Genomic DNA, 21832 nt, shown 5'->3' with positions numbered 1-21832 from the left:
GCTCCTGCCCTGGGACAGGCAGAATGCAAAGAAAGAAAATGATAATTAAAACTTCATTTTTCCACAGCTGTTACAGATGGTCAGCTGTAGACATGGATGTTTGTAATGTCATACATGATTTGTTCTCTTCAGGACTTAATTATGAATTTGATTTCTATGGAAATGCTTAGTGCTTAGAGAATGGGATATATTTTTTCAACAATTTCAATACAATAAAATAAACTGCAGGTAGAACTCAATTCATTTGTGTCATTAATGCAAAAATAAATACATAAATAAAAATAAAGAATACTATGTGCCATCAAATAATTGTTGACTCCTAGCGACCACCTAGATTTTCTCCATAATGATCTGTCCCTAACCCAGTCTTCCAAGTGCATCCATCATCATGTAACATTCATTCTCCTTGCTGCATGTCATTTATCTTCTTCATCTCTTTTATTTCCAAACCTCTTCTATAATTGCAACCAGGCTTGCAAGATTCTGTTATTATAATCTATCTCAACAAATATACTTCTTGTCTTCCTGAATGCATTATTTAGTAATTTATTTATATTTATTGGCTGTCCAACTCCAGTGGACACTGGATCGTGAGTTGATTTCCTGATCTGATTATGCTTTCCTTCTATCCTTAAACCCTGGTGCAACAGGGTTGTCTGTGTTGCTTATGAATACTGTCTTGCTTCTCAGGACTTAAATAATGTTTCAGCCCCTATTGCCTAGGTAATGGTTCTTGCGTATTTCTGTCCAGGGCATTTCCCTGAGTGTTTTTAATAGGTCCCAAAAGTGACACTGTCCTTATACAGATACTCCTTTGCCAATTCCTCTTCAGTGGGATCTGAGTCACGTTGGACTATTCTTCACTATAGCAGCCTGAGACTCCCTAATTATTATTATTTTTTACTAGTCATTATACATCTTACTGTCTAATTCTTTTCTGCAACACTACAGTGTCTTGCACACACTGTAGATCAGTGGCTGTAGTGCTGAACAGTGATTTCATGGTTAGCTTTTGGGGGGCAGGGGAACAAAAACATTATTTTGTTGTTTTTTATTAGCTTAATGTTAATTCATATAGAGGAGAAACAAAAGCTTCTCTTAGATAATATGTACTACACACACACACACACACACACACACACACACACACACACCATTTCCTGTTTTTTCCACAATGCTTTTAAGACAGGTCTATTTTGAAATAAATGCCACTGGATTCAAGAGGCAAAAGATTATTTTTCCCCATTATCTATAGGTTGTGAACAATTTGTGCAGCATTTTTACACCGATTTCAGCTTTCTAAAGAATAGAGCAGTCACATCATCGTCCAATGTCTTCTCATGCGATGTTGCAATGCTAGAAAGCTGTTAACAGATGGAAATGGTTGATATCAGAGGTGAATATTGACAAAGCTAGACCCAAGATCAATAATCACCATAGAGGTCAAAAGGACTTCATGTTCCATGTTCAAAGCAAATACTCATTTTATGTATTCCATCAATATTCTCATTAACTAAGCAGTATTGGAACAATGAGGTAACTGGAAATGTATCTGCGCTTACAATTCTTATATATTTGTTAAATAATTATGAGGTAGAAAGGCCACCTTTAGCAAAAATTGCCCTCATTTCAGTGAAATCCCTTGTACTTTCATTATCTATTTTCATTGGATCTTGGCCATAACTGTCACTGGATGGGAGCTATTCACTAAAGTGTATTACAGACATCAATTTTTCTAAAAGACTGCTATTTCCCCCCTCAAATTATTTAACAAGAGTCCTTAAACATATAATAAAGCAAATAACAAAATCACTGCATAAAAAAGATAACACATCTTACTTTCAACAGTTATCAAGCAAAATGAAACATTCAAAGTGAATTTTTGTGGTAGGCAATATAGCATTTACATTTTAAACTTTGAAACTGTCTATTAAATCACAAAAGTACCTACACTGATTGCTCCATACTTGAAAGGAAAATCAATGAACATATTTGACTTGATCAGATAGTTTAGCTGAAGTCTGCACAAATTATTATATAAAGTGTGTACGTACTTTAGGAATATGGCTTTTGTTTTCTAGATGGAGCAGACACTAACAGCAGCAGCAAGAAGATTATTATCTTCCAACTCTTCTCTTCTCTTCTCTTCTCCCATTTGTCTGTCTGTCTGTCTGTCTGTCTGTCTGTCTGTCTGTCTGTCTATCTGTCTATCTATCTATCTATCTATCTATCTATCTAGTTAGTTAGTTAGTTAGTTAGTTAGTTGATCAAAGCAGCAAACATATCTAATATTCCTGCTTATTTTCTCCACAACAACCTGAAGACTAGTTGCAATACTATCCTCTTAGCTGAGGAAGAAAATACTTGTTTCAGCAAGAGAACACAATTGTTGATAGAACATGTGTTTTTCCCCCCTGCATGGTATCACTATGTTCCTTTCTTTGATATATCCTCTGCATTTAAACCTAATATACTGTAATATCATTTAACACGTGTCTTTAAATCCCAGAGCTAATAAAGCTCCATTGCTGCATGTGCTTTAAAGGCGCTTCACAGCGGATCAAGTTCCTAACAGTCAACTAAGAGTTCCAGTCCCCAAAGAGGCGCCCCTGGTGTGCTGAGCACTTAACCCTTCGACCAGTACCAACATGACTATTCACAAATTATCGATGTTTCTAAATCCCTGGCAGATTGCAGACAGGCCTTGTCTCCCTTGAAGCCCAAGCATATGGCCTCTAATGGGACAGATTAAAGGCGGGGGGAACCCACAACCAAGCACACATTCAGCCTTTGCCACATGAACGTAAAGCCACAGAAATAGGAGAAGGTGATTCAACTGGACTGAATGCTGCTAAATACATGATTAGCCCCTTGTTATGGATCATTTCCATTGATCTATATCTGGTTTTGCAGTACAGTTTAATTAAAGCTGTCTGGAACAAGCCTGTTCTCTAAATAATCAGCTATGCAGTGAAAATGTGAAACCTGAGGAAGGCTTGGGACCCTTTAAAGAAAAAGTAAAACAAAGTGCCTAATTGACTTAGTGTTTAATAACAATAGCAGAAAAGAGAGTGTATATTGGAAAATTATCTATTCTTTTGCAGTCTAACAGGATCATGAAACCCTAACACTTATCTCTATCTCAGCTCACTTGTCTGAAGTTTGTTTGGAAGTTGCATTATTTAACTAAGCCAAAAAAAATGATCTTCACATTAACTGTTTCAGAGTAAAGAAAAGTTTTAACAGTGCATTCCTATTAATAGCTGCTCAGAAACACGTAGATTTGTATTCAAACTTATTTTCAGATTTGAGGGAGTTTACAGCTCAAAAGCAGCTCATCTCTATGGCATGGGCCAAGATTCTGCTTATATTTATGGAAGCATTTTTAATCTCACATTTTAACTTTATTTTTATTCCTTTAATTCACTGACCCTCTCCATATCCCAGCCTACTTTTAAGGAGTCCCTTAACTGTCAAAGAGATTTCAAGAGGCTGCTGAGAGAAATGGGAAATTTATGTTCTGTGGACATGAACCATTTCATTCACATCAGGGAAGTTGTGAGTGAGATGGATAGTCTCTAAATTGGATAAACAAACAAAGTTGGAATCTACATCTCACTCTGCACTTATGACTACCCATTGAGTTGATGAAACTGACTTCATAGCTGTTCCATCTGAACTGTAGTAAGAATTCTATCATATTGTATATTGCCTTCTTATTTCATTACTGTATTTTCAATTTACCTGAAGGGGCCTGGAGAGGATTTGCGTTCTAAAATTCCCGTAGATGATGAACTGAAAATTGTTAATAATAAAATAGGCTGACTCTAAGTAAAATGTTTTAGAGGTTGTATTATTTGAAGATGGTCAAGAAGTCATAGAAATGGTACCCCATGGGAGTGAAACTGGGCAACTTTGAACCATATGGCCATTGCATACAAAAAGACAGAATAAATGGAAAAAGAGAGTGTGATAAGTGTGATCACAGGAAACATCTGTATGTGTATGTAGCTTCTTCTCAGAGATTAATCAGGTAATGTGGTAAGTACCTATTGCTATGATGGTCAGGTCCCAGGCTGATAAAAAGGAGAGTTTTGTAAAAAGCACCTGTATGTCATCAGGGAAGAGTCCTCTGTCAGTTCACAAAAAGATAGAAAAAAAGAAAATGAGGATTCCAACTTGATGTATGCTATGGATATGTTGGCAGCATATTGAGAAAATAATTCAGTTCCTCAAATTGTTATACCTTTCTTGTTAATCTTGTAAGAGATTGTAAGTATTGTGGTTGGCAAAAGTTATTTTCAGCTTGAGGCAGAAGTAAACAGCTTGACAGCTGCCTCTATGTCACGGATGTCAAACTCGCGAGGTCACATGACATGTCGTGACGTAGCGTGACTTTTTTCCCATTGCCGGCAATGGGGTGGGCACGGTTTTGGCGGGATGCATCCGGCTCATGGACCGGCAGTTTGACACCCCTGCTCTATGTGGTGAAGAATGGGTCATCTGTGCTACACAAGTGATGGTGGTTTTGCTCTCCTCCTGTGTTACAACTGTATGTGTGGGTGCAATGGGAGGTACAAGGTAAGTTATATGGTCTCCAGGAGGAGTGAGGGGCTTAGAATGGAGAAGACCACAACACAGGGGAGGAAGATCAACTGGGGGTCCCTACTGTGTTCTTCTGCATGTGTGGATTCTATTACAAGCCTGGAGAAAGACAAACTCTATGATTACCTAGATTTACTTTTAACCATTACCATTCCAATTTTAAATAAAATATATTGTTTGACCCAGAAATGAGGGGTTTTAGAAGATAGCTTGGAAAGCACAACAGAAGACAAGTAGGAGACTCAGAATTTGAAGGAATAAAGAATTAGGATAAGAGAAGATTATGATGAGAAAAGGATTAGATCTGATTGAGGTACCTCTTCTGCCATTATCAACCTGTTCTACAATTAAAATCTTCAGAAAGACCCATCTACTTTCTGGGCTTATCTTTCTCACCTGTCAGAAAGAGATTTATCCTGCGGATTTTCCCAGACTAGAGAACACTGTTCTTCAGGAGTTGCATCTCCCACAATTCTTTTCTTGCTTTTAGAAAATCAATACAGATACTTTAACTGTTGACTTTAATAAAAATTTAACATATGTATTAACCTTATGATATTCTGTATTTCAGTTGTTGTCTTGGATATCTATGAGAGTATCTCCGTTATATGTGTTATGGTTATATTTTATTATTTTTGCTTTATCTTATTTGTTGGAAATTGCCAAGACTCTAGTTAGATTGCAATTGGTAGAAATATAATCAATCTATCTATCAATCATGAGACATAAGAGACATTCTCTCAATCTTCTCTTTGCATTTTATACATCAATCATTAAGTTTTTTTCTGGAAATAAAGACAGCAGCTTCCTACTTTTTGCTAGGAAAAGAAACTTCACGTTGTTGCTTTTTCTGCAGAATGTGCATTCTGTTCATAGCTTTCCCTGTGCTGTCTTCTGTAAAATCAGTATTTTTTTTTGAAAAAAATTGCAGATTTCTTGAAAATATTTTGGAATCTTGGTGGGTCACTCAATAAAGCTATTTTTATCACACAAATAAAAGCCTATGCATAACATGCACAAATTCCTTGCAATCAACCGGCAAGGTCTAGCCAATAAAAACAACATATATAGGCTAGCTGAATTAAGCCCAATTAAAACTCTGCCTATATGCTGGCTAACGTGAAAAAGGATACAGACAGAGCTGGCCAAAATTCAGCCAATTCTAATTACTCATGCAGCGAAGTCGAATGGTGCGAAGTTAAAGAAGAAAAATGTCTTTCATTTCTGTATTCAGTGTGAAGGACTATAAGATGATTCCCGCCCGACCCCGTTAGCATTGGCAGCGTTTCAAAAACCAGAGCCGTACTGCCAAAACCGTGGGGGCCAGGCCACTGAGAAATGATCTTTGACTGTTCCATTCTGAGGGCAACAAAGACATTCAATCATTTTATCACCTTATTATAAACATTACAAGCTTGACATCAAGGTGCTGTTGGCATCTGAGCTATAATGATGGTGAATAGAAATATCCTGGGGAGGGGGGGGTATTGTTTTTCCTCTGGTTACCACTCACCTAATTCTAAGATGCCCCCAGAGAAGGACCTGCGAAGCTGATCTTAACTGGCAGGCGAGTTTCTATGGGAGGTGAAGAGGAGGCAAAGGGCAGTTCAACAAGCAAAAAAGAAACCAATGCACAGGGCACAATGCTTTCCGAGAGTTAAGTCATTTATTCAGGAAGTAAAAATCTCTTGAATTTCTCTTAAAGCAAAGTATATAGTTAATTATTAATATATTTTTTTCAAGGCCTGGAAAAAAAAAAAAGGTAAAGGCACATATGTTATTTTTAGAGTTAGTTCAATTATGAGCCTGTCAGCATTGGCAGTATATCCCTTCATCAGACCACCAAGCTAACATGTTTTTTTTTCCTACAGAAAAGTGTGCTTAATGACCAGTTTAACAAAAGATATTTCACTGTGGGTGTTAATTAGAGCTTTGTGGACTCCATGGGACTTGTGCGCACTAAACCCTGTAATTCAAAGAAAAAGGAGTGGGAACATACCAGCCCTTCTTTTAACAATGACTTGTTTCTGACTAAATCAGAAACAACTCAGGAAGAACTCCTTCTCTTTCTGGATATCCAAAAACCATACCATACTATTGAGGAACAGCAATCATCACTGTTTCTCAATCACAGCAACTTTAAGATGTGTGAACCTCACCTCCTGCCTGCTGGCTGGGGAATTCTGGGAATGAAAGCTGCTGAGATTTTCAATTAACCAAGATTGGAGGAAGGAAGCAAAGTGCACACTGGGAAGAGGTAGGAGGTGTCTGTCTAATCTAGTGTTTCTCAACCTTGGCAGCTTGAAAATATGTGGACTTCAACTCTGCTGGCTGGGGAATTCTGGGAGTTGAAGTCCACACTTCTTCAAGCTGCCAAGGTGGTCTAATCCATTAATCACGTCCAAGATGCCACTTTCTCATTGGGGTCTCATGCCAGCTGGCAGAGGCAGGCCTTCAAGGCCTTTCAGAAGCCAAATGATGGGTGGCAATCTCACCTTGGGGAGGGCAGAATGTTCCAGAGGGCAAGTGCCATGGAAGAAAAAGTTTTTCTGGACCTCACCAGCTGAAATTCCTTGACTGACAGGGTCCATAGCATGCCTCTTCTGTGGTGCAGGTGGGGCAGGCTCATCCCACTGAAATGAGCTAGTTCCTCAGACACGCTGGACCCATGCCATGAAGGGCTTTAAAGGGGATAACTAACACCTTGAATTGGACCAGGAGCAATTTTTTCAAATATTACATGATATATGCTGGTATGTATACATTGTCAAAAATACCCCATTGGGTGGATTTATGCATGGAATTATGCAATGCTGTAATGCTGATTTTTTTTCCTCCAATGAACTTTTTATAACCCAAACTATAATTGCCTATCTTGAGCCACACAGCTAGAAAAGCCACAAATCATTGCTCTGGCACCGAAGGCTGCTTTTCAAAAGCAACTGGATTTTCTTGGTTTTTTTCCCCCTTGAAAACATTTTGCTGCTCATCCATGTTCTGAAGAAGCTTCTTGGATAAGAAGCAAAACATTTTCAAGGAAAGAAACCCCAAGAAAGTCCAGCTGCCTTTTGAAAAGCATCTTTGAGATAACCATGTCCTGGATGACTAAGAATCTCCATAGACATTGCTGTGACAGATGTTTAATTGTTGATAACCATATACAGTCCCAACGCTGGCTAGCACTGAGATTGCCTAAGCACAATTTGCAAAATCTGAAAGGTGAGAAGTAAAGCTTTTAGATGAGAGAGGGGAACTTTGCTAGAGTAATGTTTAGAAAGCTCCTTTTGTGCCCTCTTTATTTCACTATTTTTATTCCAAGGTAAGGTCATCAATCTGATACCCCTCCTAAGTCAATATTCACTTTCTTTCCTCCCCCTCCCAGAAGTAGCTGCCATGAGACATACTGAAACAAATATGTCCTTTAACGGATACACATGGACTCTGCTGTAACAGTGCCTATTAGGCGATATAATATCCCAGGATGGTTTTAAAACAAGTAATAAATTTAACATTTGCTAGGTTTCATTATACTCTTGGCCAAGTAGTTTCAAAGCTGAAAATTCCTAGCATACAGGTAGCTATATATAAGCAGCCCACATTTACAGAGAAGTTGTTAACAAGACTAACCTAAGGCTAGCACAAGATGTCAAGACCACTCCTCCTCCCCATATATATATTTGTATGTGTTTTGTGTGTGTGTGTGTGTGTGTGTATGAATTGGAGTGTGGTATGTATGTATGTATAACAGGCTCCAATTCTGCTTGCCTTTAGAAAATGATGGCAACTTGGATTTTTGGTCGTTTTAATTGTCTTGTTCATTTCACCATTTTATGTACTGGGTTATTTTTAATTATATATAGCTACCTTCATGTTATTCAACTAACATTGTTAACTGTTTAATTTAACACAGGGGGAAAAAATCCTTATCTGATACATGGACATTATTATAGTGTACACATAGTCCTTGACTTACAACCACAAAAGGGAACAGAATTTCCATTGCTGAGCAAGGTGGTCATTAAATGAGTTGTGCCTGACTCTAGGACCTTTGTTTTTGCCATGGTCATTAAGTAAATCACTGCAGTTGTTAAATGAATCAGTTGGCTGCTAAGGAAATCCGGCTTCCACCGTTGACTTTGCTTGCTGGAAAGCATTTGGGAAGGTTGCAAACGGTGATCACATGAACCCAGGACACTGCAACCATCGTGAATACACACCAGTTGCCAAGTGCCTAAATTGTGATGACGTGACGGTCAGGATGCTGCAATGGCTGTAAGTGCAAGGACCACTTATAAGACACTTTTTGATATAACTTTGAGTGTTTGCAAAGTTAATAGTTGTCAGTTGGGGGCTACCAGTATGCCTAAAGTTTGTGCTTAAAGTTCACACATTTTAAAGTTGCCAGTATTGAAAAACACTGTCCTGTCCTATAACTCTGGAATTCTTTGGTGGCTTCTCTTATTTAGGTAGCTTAGCCTCAATCTAAAATTACCCAAATGCTCCTGCCTGCTGAGATACTTTTTTACAGTGTCAATACAAGTAGTCCTTGACTTATGACCAGAATTGAGCCCCACATTTCTGTTAAGTGAGACATTTGTTAAGTGAGTTTTGCGAACTTTCTTGCCACAGTTGTTAAGTGAATCACTGCAGTTGATAAGTTGGTAACACAGTTAAGTGAATCTGGCTTCCCCATTGAGTCTGCTTGTGAAAAGGTTGCAAAAGGTGATCACATGACCTTGGGACACAGTCATCATCGTAAATATGAGTCAATGGCCAAGCATCTGGATTTTGATCACATGATCATGGGGATGCTACAAAGGTCGTAAGTGTGAAAAACGGTCATATGTCATTTTTTTCAGTGTCGTTGTAATTTTGAACAGTCACTAAATGAACTGTTGTAAGTTGAGGACTATCTATACAATAAAATAGGAAACAATGCATGAGAACTTTTAAAAATTTCCAATCATTTAATATTCTTTTCTCAAATATGTGAATATATAAAGAGTAAAGCACATATAGAAAAGCAATCCTTGCCCAACACATGGAAATTGATATAGTGTATGTCTAAAGCCTGCACTGAAATCCCGGGTTCACATTCAGTTCAATAATAAACTAACCAACTGGTCTTAAACAAGCTATTCTGTCTACTTTATTGTCTCAAGTGCATTACAGCATAATAATATTGGTCTATTTTCCAGAGTGGTTTGGATGATTACTGAGATAATATATGCAAAGTACTTTGAACATTCAAGATAATGTATGCAAAGTACTTGGAACACTCAAGAAAACACAATATAAATGCTCAGATTATTGTCTCATTCTTCTTATATGTGACCCATTTTCAGAAGAAAAACAGAATTTCTGGCTCCAAGCCATGGAGGGCAACTGCACATGACATTTGGTGCAGGGCTTTGGGTTTGTTTAAATACATAAAGAGTATCATTTGAGATGAGTGTTAGTTAAAAAGATTCCAAGATACATGGGGAACATTTTTTTTATCATTTTTGCATTACAAAAAAAAGTGTTCTCCAAAGTAAAAAATATTCTCTGAGACATAATATGACGTTTAGCTAAAGCAAATATTAACTTCAGAAATATTTTTCTTAGGATATCAATAGGTTCCTTTTTATAGCTTCTGTAATTCCAATCTACTAAATCTTCAAGCAAATGGTATTTTTAGAAAGTTACATATCAAGGCCCATTTGAAGACAGTACTACAATACACATTTGATCTCATACAAGTCTCCAGAATTACACTGTGAATGATAAAGAAGCATGGTGGGAATATGGAAAACTGATTAAATAGTGATGCAAATTGTTGGAAAAAAAGAAAATATTTTGCATGCAGGAAGGACAATGGACTGATTATACATTGGGAATGACATTACATGCATCCTTTAAAAGATATTTCCATTTTAGAGAGTAATACACAACATATCAGAATGGATGTGAAATTATTTAGAAGATAACATTGTTATGGTTTCAGATATGCCCAATAATTATTGATAAACACTGAATTCACTTTAATAGTGCCCCTGAAAATGAGTGAAAATAACCATTATGCAGCTCATTTTGATTTATTTTGTTGAACACATTTTAAAATGGTTTTACTCTTCTTGTTAACTTTGTGGCTTTCCAAAAAGAGAAGAACCATTTCATAATGTGTTTTATTGCTCTCTAAGCCAAAAAGTAGAAGATAAATAAAACTATCATAATAAATAAGATAAAGTGAATATCTGACTTGCCCAAAAAAAAGCTGTCGTTAACCTAAGTGACAACTTGTCAACAATAGTATTAGAAGGCTATTAGCTTTTCACATTCCTCATTTCACATTCAGGTTTAGAGATTAAATTAAGTCTTCACCATGACTGTAAACCACATTCAGTGACAAAAGCAGTAATCACCACATTGAGCACAGTAAGTATACGATTTGTTGATCCAGTGTTGACTTCCTTGAACATTTTAATCAAAATGGAAAAGGGCAAGAGATAGGTCTTGGGTTTGCTTGTGGAATACACAACAACCTATTCTTAGCTCACTGGTTTAATCCCACAACCGGTTTGGCAATTATGAGAAATTGTTATTGCTATATCTGGTGACTTACGTAAAAAGAAAAAAAATGGAAGAAATTTCATTGCAGTCATCCATGAGAGATAGTACACATGACTATATGTACACAATTCCTAAACAATGTAGAAACAATCAAAACTAAATGCATGATAAACTACATCATCCAAATATGCTCAGCAAATATGTTTATGGGTCAAACAGAAGACTGCCAGGTAGAAGAGACATCTTCTAATATGGCTACATCAACATCTGGCAAAGATTGTGGAAGAAATCAGATGCTCCTTAATTAAACAAGCATATATTTTTGGGGGGCAGAATATACCTGGAATGAAAAAAAAGCAGCACAAGCTAGCCAGGAGCTATATGCCCTTCAAAGTGCCCAGGGAATTAATATTGATTTCTTAAGCCACATCTTTGTATGTTTCTAGGGGCTACATGAAGGTACAATGTGTGCAGAACATCAAATTTAAAATCTGTGGAATATAGGACTCCATTAGTGATGAACATCCAACTCAAAATCTCCTGGGAACACTTCTTTTAAATGTTTCTTTAGCAGAATAGGAGAGGAAGTGGCAGCCAAGCAAGCAATGAAGTAATACTTGTGAGACAGATTAGGGCAAATGATTAAACAAAGAAATGGAGGGACCTGCTTAATGTTGAGTCAGATTACTGACCCAGCTAACCATTACAACTGATATTGACTGAAACAGTTCTCCAGAGTTTTGCTAGGCATTTCTCTTGCTCTGTCTGGAGATGCCAGCGGTTGTCTCCCCTCTCAGCCCTCAGGTTATTTCTGCTCATATTTCATGGTTTGGCATCTGTGACACATCTCGCAGAAGAATCAATAACTATTTAGCACAATACTATCAGCTTTTTGTTCACCGTGGGAAACAGCAGTTCAGATTCCTGAAGCTTTCAACCACATTTCTGGCAAAGGCTAAAAGTGAATGTTGGCTCTAGTCAATACTGGATTTATGAAACAAAAGATGCTGAGAATGGAAACTAATATGACATTCTAATCACTTTTGGGAAGCATGCAGGCTAGTGATGAAGAGCTGACCTTTATCTTGGCAAGGAAGCTTTCACCGTAAATAGAAGGGCCAAGATGCACGGCAGGGCAGAACAATATTTTGATTTATTTTAGTACCTATTTCAGGAGGAAACAACAACAACCCTGACCCATGATCAGAGAGTCTAGCTTTAATAACGGTGGCAACATTGCTGGAGAGAAATAAAGCATCCAATAAGAGATGTCAGTTTCAAAATGAAGCAAAATGCTTCATTGTCGCCATCAGTCTATGGTAATCACTAATATTTTAAGCCACGGACATTAATTTGTCAATGAATGTTATGACAAAATGATTTTTCTTTCAAGAATAAATCATTAAGAATGGGAGGAATGTACTGCAGGTTCCAAAATCTTTTCTGGGAAGATTATAAATTTTACTGGACCAATTAAAAAAAAAGACTAATTTGTAAGTTGATTAAAACCTCATTTAGGGTGCCTCAAAGCTAGAAATTCCTAGACCTTAGTTGTACCAGGTTTCAAAAATGTACCTATGAGAAGGAAAAAATAATTATTTTCTGGAATATAGCAAGGAAATTACTTGACATTTGCAAATAAAATTAAGAGATAATTCTCCTGATCCATTCTATAGGTATATAACCTGAGATCAAAAATACAATTTATATTAAACCTATAAGTATGTTATATAAATGCTAAGTATTATTTAAAATAATTATCAAACTAAATCAGTTCAAACATTTCCATAATAAAGATATGTTCATTTTGGCATACTATTGTTCAAGAATTGGAGACTGATACAAAGAAAACCGTATGACTATAAAATGTAATGTTTAAACTGACTTTATGAAAAATAAACATCTCTGTTAATGTCTTGTTTAAAGTTCAGTAACTAATGTAAATAATAGCTGCATTTTGAAAGAGTTCTGAACTCTGTATCTTGATTTCAAATCATTGTTTTCCTGTACTGCAACCTATATAGCAAAATATTAAAGCAGTACACTTGTTATTGAAAATACTATGTTCAGTTATTTATTTTCCTATATTCCATTTCTCTCTGGGGAAATCTTCAAGTTTTAAATCCATTGATCCTTCACACTTTCAGTATCTGCCTTCACCTTGGCCTCTAAGACAGTTTTTTTGCCAGTCAAACGCTGAAGATTTGTTTGCAAATTAAAATTGTATTCTAGGTTCATCCTTAACAAGGACCAGCATTTTATTTAAAGAAGGCCCTTCTCATAAAATGTTTTATTCTGAAGGTAAGCTAAAGATTTATAATATGCTAAACTAATAGACAATGCTCTAGTAATCAGCAACAATACATTTTACACTTTATCATAATTTTTTCTGCCATCAAGTCAATAAAACTTTCTCTCCTTTTTACAATGGTTTACAACTTAAATAATTCAATACAAGAGTTGTTATAGTTTTATTGCAGGCTTATAAAATTTGTGCTATAAGTCTCTTCCACGCAGTATATTAACCCCAAAAAGACAGAGAAGCTGGGTAGCTACTGATTACTAAAACTATAATTCAGGCTAGAAGTTCTGAAGGCATTATAAATGGTTTTTGTTTCACTTGCACACTCTGGATGGGTCTTCCAAATGAACTGCCTCCTCCTTGGTGTTCAGTTCACATTCATTACTTCTCTAAGTACATTTTATAAACAAAAAGGTATTCATATTTCAGACAGCTCATAATGTAGCCCAGTAGGATACTCTAGTCAACAAGAATAAAAAGGTTGGTAGCAGGGAACAGGTATACAAGGTCCTGAGCGAGCCCCACCAAAGCATATTGGAATTGCCTCTTAGACAAGTCCTATACAAATCATACCTGTACTCAATACGAAATATGCCCGTAGTGAAGCTCTGAGGTCCCACAGCCACCTGCAGGAGGATCATGTATGCAACCAAAGAAAATGTTCCTTAAGATTAGAATTGTAGCTGCAATGTTATAAATGCAGACTGCAATCTATCCACAATTGACTAGCTCTTTCCAAGACACCAAGATTATCATTCTGTGTATCTTCGTCTGATGATAAGATCTTTTGTACTGTCTTGCAGTTGCAGTGGAATCTTTAAAAAAGAAGTTTCCCTTAAAGAATCTGTAGAAAGGTGTTAAATTTATGCCTCCACATGATCTGCACCCTCATTAAGGAAAGGTTAGTTATCTACTGAGAATCAGGTTCACACAGTAAAGAAGAGCGAGGCTAAATAAAAATAAAAGAACAGATTTCTTTGAAACTAAATTTAAGGAGTGCAAATATGTTCCAATAAAAAATGGTACACCATTCTACTTATATCTGAGAAACAAGGGCCTTATACAGCTGCTTCTTCAGGCCCTCCAGATGCCTAGCATGGCCTTTTATCATACCTATGCTGACTCTGAATAATAGAGACATCTGGTAATAAAAAATATTTATATACCAATACATCTGGATAACACCTAGTTGGGCAGGGTTATAGTAAAAAAGCATATTAAGTCACATTCTTGGTGGCAAATTCGATTGGTGGTAGATTTGTGCTGAAACTTGCCTTGTGTCATCAAGAATAACTTTCAAAAGTTTTTTTTTTGCTGCCCCAATCCCAAAATGAATACAAAATAAATTTTATATTTTATATACATAGTGTTTAAAAAACTCCTTTGAATTTTTCTTGATTGTTAGCTTATTTTATTATTGGAGATGTAAAAGCATTCTATTACTGGTCTTCCTATTCAGCTTTCCATTATTCTGCAGTTTCACCGTGTGTGAAGACATCCCAATAAATGAGAAAAATACTAGGGGGAATGTCTTCATATACCAAATCTTGGATTTAATGGGAGGTCAAGGAAACTCCAGGTAGCTGGAGAGATAATTGTACTGTTAAAAAAAGGATATTTTTACACACAGGGGGGGGGAGGGGGAAGAGAGAGGAAGAGAGAAAGAGACCTTGGTTACTCCAATGTCACCAAAACCATTTTTTTAAAATTGTAAGATCTGGGAGGAAAAATGGAGACTTTTTTGGCCACCTACTGGGCCTTCAGATCAGCATTTGATGGAAGTGGTGCTAATGTTGACCTGTTAATGGCACTTATTGTGTGCTTTCCATATGTGTGTATATTTCGTGTTTGTGTAATATGTATTTTTACATATTGAATGTTTGTTATAGGAACAACAAGCGTGGCAAGAGATTGTCCTGGGTTATTAAACGTACCATGTAACAGGTAAATGAAAACTACTATCTTTATGCAATCTTTTTGTAGAAGTTCATGGAGGGAAAAAAAAGAGGTATTATTAAATGCACCAGCAAAAGGATGTGCTCCATTTGCTCTGCAATGATAATCTTTTACAAGAGGGGATTTTTATTATTAATTCTTTACCTTCTGGGGATATTATAATTTCTGAATGCAGAGATGCCTTAAGCACAAGCAATTTGCTGAGCTAGACTGAATTTCAGAATGTTTCAAACGAGCTGATAAACAACTGCATAATTAGCCATTATTAGATTAAGACTGCACAATACATATATCCAACTGAGAAAGCCAACGGATAGGGAAATTGAGGATATTGTTTTGTAAAAAATAAAAAGCAGTGTTCTAGTTTTGCTTCTTACATTTTCCTTAGAAATGCAGATTATTTTATCAGGTAAACCCTTGGGGTCTTAATCATTAAACACTTGCTTCCTGTATGAATAATGAGTTTATGGGCTGAATAGAACCTATACACTAAACTTATTAGACTGCAACCCTTTTCTACCATCTTTCTCTTTCACTTACAATACCAATTCACAGCACAGGCATATATATGCAAAAATTCTCATGATAGTTAAGAGATTTTCTATATTTTGGCCTATATTTGCTTAACATCTCTTAAATTTAAGTCCTATTTCTGAAATAATTCGCTATATATTTTCTTGTAATTTTGAGAAGAGTGAAAGAAAGCAAACAATTCTTAAAAAATAAGACCATAAATTTTGTTATAAAAAGAGGGCATTTAAGAATGTTATGCAATAGCATTTATTTGGTATATGAAACTGCAATTGAAGAATAATCTCTCTCTCTCTCTCTCTTTCAAACATACTTTTCTCTCTCTACTCTTAGCAAGTACTGCAAAAAAATGATACCTCCTGATCATGAATGTGTTCAAAAAAGTCCACAAGCCAGATGAAGTGAACCTTGTCAAAGGCTTGAAGGAGCTTCTAACTATAGAGAAAACATGAAAAGTGGGTGAAAATATCAGATGACTGGAAGATAGTGAAAAATCTGTCTTTATACTTTATTGAAAAGTGGATAAAGGTGGACCAAGGAATCGATCATTGATTAATCAATCAATGGAACAGCTTGCCTGTGGGTGTGGGTGGTCCATCACTGGAGGTTTTCAAGAAGAGATTGGACAGCCATGTCTGACATAGTATACAGTTTCCTGCTTGAGCAGAGGTTTGAATTAGAAGACCTCCGAGGTCCTTTCCAACTCTGTTATTCTGTTATTCTTGACCAGTTAATCTGACATCAATATCTGGGAAGATAGCACAATAGATGACAAAGTGACCTATTTATAAAGAAAACTATGCAGTGATTAGAAAGGAATCAGTCTGGATTTATTAAGAACAAATCTTACCTGATCTTATTTCCTGTTTTGACTAAGTAACTTAGTATGGAAATGCACTGGACATAAATGTATCTAGATTTAGACAGGTATTTGCTAAAGTACTGCATGATATTCTAATGAAGAAGTTAGTTAAATATGGGTTGGATCACAGCTGGTCTATAAATTGTATTCAGAGACAAATTTTTAATTTTTAATAATTCCTCTTCAGTTTAGAATGACATATCAACTGGGAAGAAGGCAAAGGGTTTAATCTGAGACTGACACTCTTAAAAATGTCAATTAATAATTTTGAACAAAGATGGGGGTATATACTGTACTTCACAAATCTACCGATTAAAACACAAATGAGATGACAGAAGCCAAGATTCAGAAAAACTTGATAGGTCACAAAATTGTGTTGAAAGAAAATTTAATAGTTAGGAGGACAGTTAATCAATAGAAATGAAACATTCTTCACTCAGAAAAAAATAAAATACAGTAGATCTGATTGAGAGATACTTAGACTGTGAAAAGGAACTTGGAATTGTCAAGTGAGATCAGTAGTGTGATGTCACTGCCAAATAGCAAATGCAACGTTAGCTTGTATTTATATTAGTTTCCAAATCTCGAGGAGCAATCATTTCATTATATTTTGCATTGGTCAAACAATTACTTTAAATATTCTGTCTTATATTTTTTTTAAAAAAAGAGGCAGTGAAACTGAAACAGGTGTAAAGAAAAGTAATGGGAAGGTTCAGGAAACGGTATGTTCAGCCTTGAGAAACAATGACTGAGTATTACTAGTGACATCGATTCTTAAATACATGAAGAGGCATTATATACAAGGTGATCTGTTCCTGATCCCCCATGATTGCAGGATACCAATGGCCTTAAGTTACTGCAAGGCCCATTCTGTTTGAATGTCAGCAAAAAGCCTTTTGCTGATAACAGCCATTCACCAAAGGTATGAATTAGCAAACTAAAAAAAAAAAAGGTAAATGCGGTCTTCAGGCAGAGGCTGAAGAGCCACTTCTCAGAGATGTTCTAACCTGGATCCTTGCACTGAGCAGTAGATGGGACTTGATGTCTCTAATGGCTCCTTTCAGTTTCTGTATGCCAGGGTTCCCCCAGTACCGGTCTGCAGCATGCCAGCAACCGGTCTGCACAAACAAGCAAAGCCCCATCCGCGAGATGCAGGCAGCACACAAAACCATGCACCTTCTGGTCCGCAGAAAAACCTCTCTCCATGGAACTGGTCCCTGGTGCCCAAAAGGTTGGGGACCTCTGCTGTATGCTATGAAATACTTCTCTTGGTTTTAATGCTATTCATTGATTAAACACAGAACATACAGATAAAGCTGCAGGCTTACTAGAATCCAGTCCTAACAGAATTACTTACAAGTACATGCCATTTCTGTGAGATTATTATTTCATTTTACCATCTTAAGTATGACTTATGGAATTACGGTGTAAACATACCAGCATTTCAGTCATGCAGATAAGATAACGAGATAAAATCACAGGAAAGTGAATAATGAAAGATTTCAGAACTTCTATCTTAACTGGAAAAAGAAGCTTCCTAGTTAAGATACAAAGCTCTTTTTTGGGGAAAAAAGTATCTGAAGTCTTGTCTCCTAGTAATAATAAGAATCTTGAAGTATATACCACTTTTTTAAAAAAAGAATTCTGGAGCTTTTCTAAGCCTATTAATAATTTTCTTTCTGTCCATAAATAAGACCGCTTTGGCAACAAAGTATCAGCTGTGACCTGTCATGGCCTGTTGGACACATTATCTTTCTGACAAGATTAACAAATTGATATATCTGCTAATTCAGGAACTAAGGAACATTCTAGTTATCTGTGGACATCTTTGTCTGCAATTGTTCCATTCTGACATCAGACCAGAGGAATTGGCTCCCTATGAACCAACTCCAGATGGGGAGAACATGCCTTCTATATTTTTGGCCCTGGAAACTCTTAATATATGGTTCAAAAGGAAATGTGGGGAAGAATGGAGGAGGGAGGGAGAGAGAGAGGGAGAGGGAGAGGGAGGGAGGGAGGGAGGGAGAGACAGAGAGAGAGAGAGAGTTTCCATGGAACCAAAGTTGATCTGGAACAGATAATTCTTGCAAGAAAAAATTCTGGTAATTGGTTTCCCTATGAAAAAATTTAAGTAAAAGAGCAAATAACAGAAGCACATACAGTAAAGAATACCCAGTTATAGTTATAATTGACCTAGTCATGGCTCAAATGATGACATTTATATATACTTATATGGAATTGCAAATTCAGGTTGCAGGATCAATAAAATTATTTCAAAGATATTTTAAATGGAGTACAATAGTACTGTATAGTATTTGGTTAAGTCAAATTTTGATTAAGGGTTTCATTTACCAATCAAGGGATCAAAAACTTGCAATTTTTGAATGTGATTATCTTGCTTTTAGAGACTTTATATGTTTAAAAAGAAAAAATATATACATTATAACAATGTTATTAACATCACCTGTTGCCTGAAATAGTTAAAATCACAGTGCAGAACACTGTTTCATTATTTCAGACCCTGCTCCAGTTATAATAATACCATCTGGCAGCCAATTAGTCCCTAATACGATTTTATTCTTCATGGAATTTTGTAAGTAGAACGTAAAACAGTCAAAATAGTTAATTGGCCTATGGGGGGAAAAGCTGCATGGCTGATCTCTTTAAGTCTAGAAAAAAATACTCTATGAAAGTAATGTAACATTTTTCATAGTTGGTTTCCTTACACCCAGTATAAATTTAAATATTTATTCTGTGTATAAAATGCAAATAGCTATCTGTAATGTGATATGGAAAACTTAAGAAAGTTTTGGACACAAGTAAGTTCTGCCCAGGTTAATTAAAACAAAATAATAAACATTAATGCCTCATTTGATAAATGATACCCCTCAATTATTAATCTGAATAGTACACAGTTGTAATTCACAGGTGAAATATTGGAAATAGCTTCCAATCATGAGGCAAAATGCCAGACTTTGACAAGTTACATATTTTTGCCAGGAAATCTATAATTGTATTTTTAAGTTCTTTGAGGTTCTTTGAACAAATGCCATCTGACCCAAGTGATTGTCCCTCCCCTTTTTTCCCTATATGTTCTAGAACAGGGGGCTTCAAACCTGGCCCTTTTATGACTTCTGGATTTCAATTCCCAGAATTCCTCAGCCAGCGTGTCTGGCTGAAGAATTCTGGGAGTTGAAGTCCACAAGTCATAAAAGGGCCAAGTTTGAAGACTTCTGTTCTAGAACATTTTCCCTTGTTATATCGTTTTGCCTCATATTCCCTCCATGAAAACATTGGTTCAGGCATCTATACTTGTCTTGTGTCGTCCCAAAGCAGGTACAAAGAACTCATACAATTTATCCATTATTTCAAAATCTCATTTACTTCCTCATTATCTAACAGTCCAATAGTTTCTCTGGCTGGTTTCCTTGTAATGTAACTGAAGGTCTCTTTTGTTGGTTTATATGTTTTTAACCACATGCTCTTCAAACCTTTTTTTCTTCCATTATTACTGCCTTAATCGGGGGTGGGGGTAGGGCAGTCCAATGCTTATATTTGGTTTTGACTTCTTCAGTTTGTCAAGCCTTTTGTTTCCTGAATAAAATTGTTCATGTGTCTTAACAGCCTCCTTGTCAGTTATATGAGTATCATCCAGGATTCTCTCTCTCTTCTGTGTTGAAGTACTGTATACATTTTGCCTGGCCTTCCAATGTTGCTTTTTGAAACCTTTCACGTGCATTGAAACAATCATATGTTGCTAACTTTTGTCCTTGGTTTTGGGAAGTTTCACATACTGAAGTCTAGAATTTTAGTATAGAACTTCATTGAAAATGTTCCATTTGCATATAAATTCCATATCACTGAACAGTGGTTACTTTTTCCTATGGAATGCTTATAAAGTCCTGGGTATTACTCACATTGTGCCTTTCCCAAGGGTCCTTTTATTAGTTCCACCTAATGTTCTCCTGACCGTAGTTATTATTCTCCCAGGATTTTAAATGAAGTGTTTTAATTTTATGCACTTCTCCTGCAATATATTATCGTAACTAATCTTTTAAATCTATTTTTAAAGTTTCAGCTGCTTTAACATGATTGCTTTTATTGAAATGATTGTCCTAGGGTGATCAATATATTTCATAACTATATTTTAGTTTTTAAATATAGTAACCTTAGTATTCTACTCTGCTCCAAAGATTTCAAGTAGCTAACATCAAATAATTAAAAGCATAAACATTGTTGATTAGAATAATAATAATATAATCTAGAGACACTTGAGCGCCATTGGCATTGGAAAAAATCACCACCAGTCAATTGAGGAAGGCAGTTTTATTTGGAATAGCTTACATCCTATGATGATTTCTTTAACACCATGAAAAAACTACATCTGCCTATCCCAGATCCTTGGAGAGGACTCAATAAGTGGATAAAAATGCCAAATCCAATCTAAACTTCTGTCTGACTGTGCGACCAACCATAATAATAAATAATATTAACTCAAACACAACATTACAAAAATAAGGATTTTAAATCAATCCAGTGTGTTGTTTTTATAGTCTAAAGAGCTCTCAGGAACCAGGTCTCGGTTTCTCTATGAAATTAGAAGAGTATTGAGGTCTTATAGACCTCCAAGGACATTTATGGAAAAGACCTGCTTCAGCCCCAGCACTCCTTAACCTGCAAGAGGGCAATAAATTAAATAATACATAAACATCTCCCAATTGCAAGACCACAGCTTCCAAGGGTGCTCAGTTGGAGCAGAGTGGAATTCAACTGTGAATTATTTTAACGATCTCACATATATTGGAATATTTTCTGAGCAGAGTGTACAGCATTTAGTTCATATGTAACACAGCATATTTGGTACATGTAAGAACATGTTATATTCAGCACACTCAAGATGGTAAAATCATAAAATATCTTTATGGTCTAATTTGTCTTATTTATTTAATGTTAAAGATTTTCGAGTAACTTAATGGACAATTTCTATCTAACATATTCATTCAATGCTAACGTTAATTCTAATT

The 21832-nt window shown here is 36.1% G+C and overlaps 1 protein-coding gene across 1 annotated transcript in view; it reads right to left on the bottom strand.

Moving 5' to 3' along the window:
* The window catches only part of DPH6 (diphthamine biosynthesis 6), a 222252-nt gene that overhangs the window by 827 nt on the left and 199593 nt on the right, over window positions 1–21832 (bottom strand). The gene's annotated exons all lie outside the window — the stretch shown is intronic.

The sequence above is a fragment of the Protobothrops mucrosquamatus genome, unplaced genomic scaffold (genome assembly GCF_001527695.2).
Source record: "Protobothrops mucrosquamatus isolate PMUCROS unplaced genomic scaffold, P.Mucros_1.0 scaffold170, whole genome shotgun sequence".
In the NCBI taxonomy this organism is placed as follows: Eukaryota; Metazoa; Chordata; class Lepidosauria; order Squamata; family Viperidae; genus Protobothrops; species Protobothrops mucrosquamatus.
The sequence above is the reverse complement of the archived record's forward strand: the minus strand, read 5'-3'. Positions and strand labels throughout refer to the sequence as shown.